This window comes from Trichosurus vulpecula, chromosome 9 (assembly GCF_011100635.1).
Source record: "Trichosurus vulpecula isolate mTriVul1 chromosome 9, mTriVul1.pri, whole genome shotgun sequence".
NCBI lineage: Eukaryota > Metazoa > Chordata > Mammalia > Diprotodontia > Phalangeridae > Trichosurus > Trichosurus vulpecula.
The window spans coordinates 36,231,458-36,237,766 of NC_050581.1; the positions used below are offsets into that span (position 1 = coordinate 36,231,458).

General features: G+C 41.4%; 1 pseudogene; it reads right to left on the reverse strand.

Moving 5' to 3' along the window:
- LOC118832085 overlaps positions 1 to 6,237 on the reverse strand; it is a 19,688-nt pseudogene extending 13,451 nt beyond the window's left edge.
- Positions 6,238 to 6,309: the final 72 nt, after the last annotated feature.

Below are 6,309 nucleotides of genomic sequence, written 5' to 3' on the forward strand. Positions count from 1 at the left end.
CCCGCAGCCAGTCTCAGATTGTTTTCTTATTTGAAGGAGGACCAAACTTACATTCAGCAGCACGGTTATTCACTTTTGCAAACTGGATCACTTTTAACTTGAATTCAGCACTTTACGAAAATCTTTTCTGAGCCATATCTGGGCAGAACGTGGCAAAACATAACCTAACATACCAGAACAAATGTGAAACAATGAGTGCAAAGACAAGAAGTACGAAAAAGCAGGAAATGCAAGTAAAAAAAATCTACAACCACTGTATAAAATGCACCCAGTTTTTAGACTCCAAATTTTTCAAAAAAAGGGTATGTCTTATACATGGGGAAATATGGTACGTCTTAACTTTCAAAGTAAAATGTAAGCTCCTTAAAGCCAGGGACTTCTTTTTAAGAGCTTCATGTTCTCAATGCCTAGCACTCAGTAGGTTTTTGATAAACGGTTGTTGACTTGAAGTAAATATTAAATTAAATTTAAATTAAATTAACTATTAAATTAAATTTAAATTAAATGATTTTTCAATGAGAACCTGTGAGCTATCCTTCTGTTTAGCTCCAAATTCTTAAAACTCATCTAGTTTTGTTTATTTTTGTTGTTCCTTAGTCCTTTTTCAGTCATGTCCAACTCTTCATCACCTCATTTAGGGTTTTATTGGCAAAGATATTGGAGTGATTTGTCATTTCCCTCTCCAACTCATTTTACAGATGAGTGACTGAGGCAAACAGGGTTAAATGATCTGTCCAGAGTCACACAGCTAGTAAGTGTCTGAGGCTGGGTTTGAACTCAGAAAGAGAAGTCTTCCTGATTCCAAGCTCAGCACTCTATCCACTGTGCCACCTAGCTGCCTGCAGTTTTATTTGTAGTAAGAATCAACAAGCATTTATTAAACACTATTACATTCTAGGGACTATGCGCAGATCCAAAGAATGAAACAATACCTGCTCTCAAAGGGTTTAGACAAGGATGTGTATGTTAACATTGTGAAGTTTGGTTCCTTCAGTAACAATAGTAGATTTTATTCTGTTAAACCCAACCGTGAAGGGAAGTCCCTACCCAGAGGGGCACAGGGATAGGCCATGAGCTCTTGATTTCTGCTAGAGGGTTATTAAGGCCTTGCTACCCCACAGTATTGATGACTTAGTCCTAGTCATGGCGTCCAGCTTATGCCTAAGGGGGTGAACCAAAAGCTGGTCAGGGTGAACAAGCCCAGGTGTTGGGATACTTTCCAGGAAAGATCATGCTGGCAGCAACAGGGGGATAATGCATAGATCACTTTAACAAAGCTCAAGGAGTACAGAAGCAGATAGCATGAGGAATGGGATGGGGGGATGGGGGGGATGTAAAGTCACTTATGTAACAGTAGATCAGAGTTGGGACCACTTGAGCAGCATGGACCCTAAGTTGGAGAAGCATTTGGGACCCTATTTTTTAGAGGCCTTTGTTGGGGAGGGGAAGGGACTAAGTCTTATCTGTACCACCTTAGGGTTGCCTCATGAGCATATCAGGGCCATCCTACTATCATCAGTAGTGCCTTGGGGTTGCCTTATTGGTATATTTTTGCCACCTCAGGGTTGTCTTATCTCATATCATTTTCTGGTTTTACTACACATATCTGATGCTTATCTGCAGTCACAGGCTGAGGGCTATTTACTGGGGCCTATCTGGCTTCTCTTAATTTAGCACATAGTCTCTAGATGTGGCCTCAATTAAGTTAAGAGGGAGTTTTGGCAAGTGGCTTCTATATTCTTCCTTAGACTCTTAGTTCCTATTTCCTATTTATTGTAATCTTACTATTCTAACTGGTGGGATGGTTGTAGGGACCTTAACAAGATAAAATTTCAGTATACTTTTCTATAGTGTGTTAAGGTTTTTGAGAAATAGTATGGTGGAGTTGACAGAGAACAGGATCTCAGATCCAGGAACACTTGGATTCATAGCTTTCTTCTGAGATCTACTCACTGTGTGACCCTGGGCCAGTCACTTAACTTCTCAGTTTCCCCAGACAACTCTTTAGAATTATACATTGCATACTTGCATTGATACATGGAGTTTCTACATCTGGCAGTTTTCGATTTTTTGTGAAATATCAAATCCTGTCTCCCTAGCTTTCGGGTTTCCACCTCACATATGCTATTGAGCCAGATGAGATGATGTACCATCTTGTTGTGGCCAACAGTATGAAAAGCTCCCATTTAGTTAGGGGATTGTATATTTCTTTCTCACACACACACACACACACACACACACACATATGTGTGTGTATATATATATATATATATACATATATATATACACACACACACACACACACACACACACATATGATTTGTTGTTCAGTTGTTTTAGTTGTGCCCAACTCTTTGTATGGTATCTTCTTGGTAAAGACAGTGGAGTGGTTTGCCATTTCCTTCTCCAGTGGATTAAGGCAAACAGAGATTAAATGACTTGCCCAGGGTCACAGAGCTAGTGAGCATGTGTCTGAGCCCAGATTTGAACTCAGGTCTTCCTGACTTCAAGTCCAGCACTGTGTGCTCTGAGCCACTTATCTGCCACTAAGGCAAGCTGAGTTTAAGTGACTTATCCAGGGTCATTGTTGTTGAGTTGTATCAGTTGTGTCTGACTCTTTGTGACCACATTTGGGATTTTCTTGGCAAAGCTACCGGAGTGGTTTGCCATTTCCTTCTGCAGCTCATTTTGCAGATGAAGAAACTGGGGCAAAAAGTGTTAGATAATACACAGGAGGCACTGGAGGTTTGGACTCCAGCCTCTAACAGGTTCACTCTCGATCTGGTCAGACAGGAAAGACAACTTCAAAGGGGGTTAATAATAAGCTTTATTCTAGTCTAGCTTTCTCTAACACAGTATTGCTGATAATGGAAGCACCACAAGCTCCTACAGTATTTGCTAGTCACCCTTCTAGCAGGGGCTGGTGAGAGGGGCGGGGAGCAACTACCCCTATGTCTCAATGGGGCCAGTTGAGATGGGCACAACCCTAAAGGGTTCCCCTAAACCCCCTCAAGCCTCAATGGGGGCCAGTTGAGGCACACACAGATTCCCCCCTCCCAAACCTTGATGGGGGCTGATCAAGGCACACAGCATTCCAGCTTGTGCATTCAACCATAAAGGTTTTCCAACTCACTGACCATTGACCACCTATTTTATAGGGCATCAGACAAAGAAGGCATATTGCCAGTAATAGCCTCACAAATTTACATCACCTCATCCTTACTATCTCACTGTGTAGTCACAGTGAATGTTTACAATTTCAGCACACATTTTTATTTATTTATCCTTATATAATGCTGCACGAGCGTGGTGGAGATGTTTTGAACCATAAGCCTCACAACTCATATCTAATACCTGGGAAACAGAGATTGTTATGGCCATGGATTCTGGGAAACTGAGGTTGTTATGGCCAAAGATCCTGGGAGGCTGAACTCTAAGAAATAATAACAAAAATCCACTTTACACACACTAAAACCCACCTTACTTACACTAAAATTCACCTTACTTACAAACAGGATTATACTTGGCCCAGGGTCACACGGGTAGTGTTTTAGATGGCATTTCAACTAAAGTCTTCCTGACTTCAGGCCCAGTGCTCTATCCACTGAGCCATCTAGCCGCCTCCTATCTCACTCAGTAGCAGATGCTTGATAAATGCTTGTTTGAAGACTGAATGAATAAGTCTAATACTACAGACATCAGTGGGTTGTTTTGAGAAAAATTCTTTTTTTAAAAAAATTTTTAAAGGCTTTAATCAAAATCATAAAAATTATTGCAATTAAATTTTCATAGGCCCATTTTCCCTGAAAATTGCATTTGATAGTTACATAGAGTTTCAACAGCATATTCAATTACATGGTGGTTTCCTTTACATTCCAACAGCACCTAAGCAATAAGGAGACATAATACAACGTTGAGTATAACATACGTACAGGTGAGATATAACATTTTCTTGCCAACTGGGTTATCTATTAAAACAGATAACCTGTGGCTCTGACTTAAGTCTCCTGTGAAATTGTACTTGGTGTTGTCAAATTAAACTTAACACCCCAAGCACAAATAGACCCTAATCTAAATGAGCACCTGACTCCGACTCTTTGTAGCCTCCCTTTGAATTGCTATTTGCTTCTTGCTGCTTGGACCAGCGTGAGGCAAAAATCAAGTTTCTTATAAGGGCTGACTACTGTATCACAGGCATTCCTTCTGAATTTGGCAGAAAGCCAGGTTTTGAGTGACATAAGAGACCCTTCCCACTTACTCAGGTCAGAGACCACAGAAGGCCACTTGTCTTTCAAATACATCACTAGCAACCAAGCCTTTAACAAATGGGCTTGTTGGGTTCAGTGACAGGCATGTGACACCAGCTGAGGGCATCACCCTCAGAGGCACCAAATAGCATATTTCTTTTAAAAAAGAAAACAAAATGATAGGGACACTGGCAACCCCTAACCCTCAAAAAAAATTTTAGAAAAGAAAAACCCTTTAGCCAGCCTCTAACCCTAGTTTTGTCCACATTGGCATTAAACAAGTCACAGATCCAAGGGATGGTGGTGGGATGAGCTCTTCCCAGCACAATAGCTACAGGGGAGAAAAAATGGCTCCTCAGGCGACTGCTCTTTGAACTGTCTTTGATGAGCGGGCACCATTGTCCACTGAGAAAAGCCAAGTGTCCTTTGGCATATCTGTTGGCATAACGTCCTTTCTTACCACACTTGTAACATTTGACCTACTCTAACAGCCAGGATCCCTTGTTGCCCACATTGTTGTTTTGAGAGTACATGATCCCAATGACCTGTGGGGTTCTCTGTTGATTGGGAGAAGAGTTCTGACTCATTAACTGGATCAAGGAAGATGACCTTTGTAATGGTGGATGGTTATTTTGCTTTTCCTGACACTGTGTCTGTTGAGGCAGGGGTAGCTGTTCCGTGGTCCCCATGGGCAATTCAAATTGAGGATGCATGAATTTACAGGAGGGCCCTTCTGGACAGAATCCCACAAGGTAACGCACACAAATGACTTTTCTGGTATGCCTGTGACTGCAGAGGAGACCATGTTTACAGAAGCCTCGGTCATACCAAGGGCAATCTTTGATCTTGGATTCCGGATCCATGTGGAGAAAGGGACATTCTTGAGGAAAATTCTTTGCAAAGTACTGTATGATTGTGAAATAGTGTCATAAATTTAGCAGCAAAAGGGTAACAAGAGATGGAACAGTGGTTCAAAGAGATAGCAGGGTCAGAGGATCACTGGGTCATAGATTTAGAGCTGGAAGGAAGCATTGAGGTCAGTTAGTCCAACCTTATTTTACAGATGAGGAAAATGAGGCCCAAAGGGGTGAAAAGCCTGATCTTCCTAAAGTCACACAGCTTATTGTAAGGAGCAGAGCTGGAATTTGAACTAAAATCCTCTAACTCAGAATCCATTGTTCTTTTTCTTTTGGTGGGGGGAGGAAGGGAAGGCAATCAAGGTTAAGTGACTTGCCCAGGGTCATACAGCTAGTAAGTGTCTGGATTTGAACTCAGGTCCTCCTGACTCCAGAGCCAATGCTCTATCCAATGGCCATCTAGCTGCCCTTTCCATCACATCATGATGACTCCCAAGGAAGTCATGTGGGTTTTTGTTTTTTAAATTATTGGAGATACCAAATTATGTGTATAGCTTGAGGAGGCAGAGAGAAAATAAAGGTCTGAGAGAGAGGAAACAAGGGATGGTCCTAAAGGAGATGGAAGGCAATGGGATTTAAGGCCAGACATGGAAGAATTAGCCTTAGTAAAGTGGGACAGTTCTTCCTATGAAACCAAAGGGTGATGAGCAAATGAATGAACAGGTAAAGTTAGGGAAATTTTGAGATATTCTCACTCACTACTTTGCAACTTCTTTCTCCTTTATGCTTCCAAACTCCTTGTAAGAGCAGTATACACTTGCTGCCTTAATTTATTTATTTTTTGCCATTAACTCAGTCTCCAAACTTTCATCTATCTCTACCGATCCACTGAAACTGCCCTCTCAAACAATGTCAGCTGCTAGGAACGAGGGCTACATGAGGAAATCCTGTTGGTATGTGAGCCCTACACTGTTTCCTGTCCACCCTTGCCTAGCCTAAATCTGACCTCAAAACAAGTGAAATGTCATAGTGTAAGCAAGAACAATGCAACTGTGCAACCCATTGATTTAGCATTTCTATAGCACTTTAAAGTTTACAAAGTGTTTTTCCTGATAGGAGGGTACCAATTTCATTACGTCCTTTGTACAGATGAGGAAACCAAGAGAGGTTCAGAGTTTAAATAAACTTAAGGTCACATAAGCTAG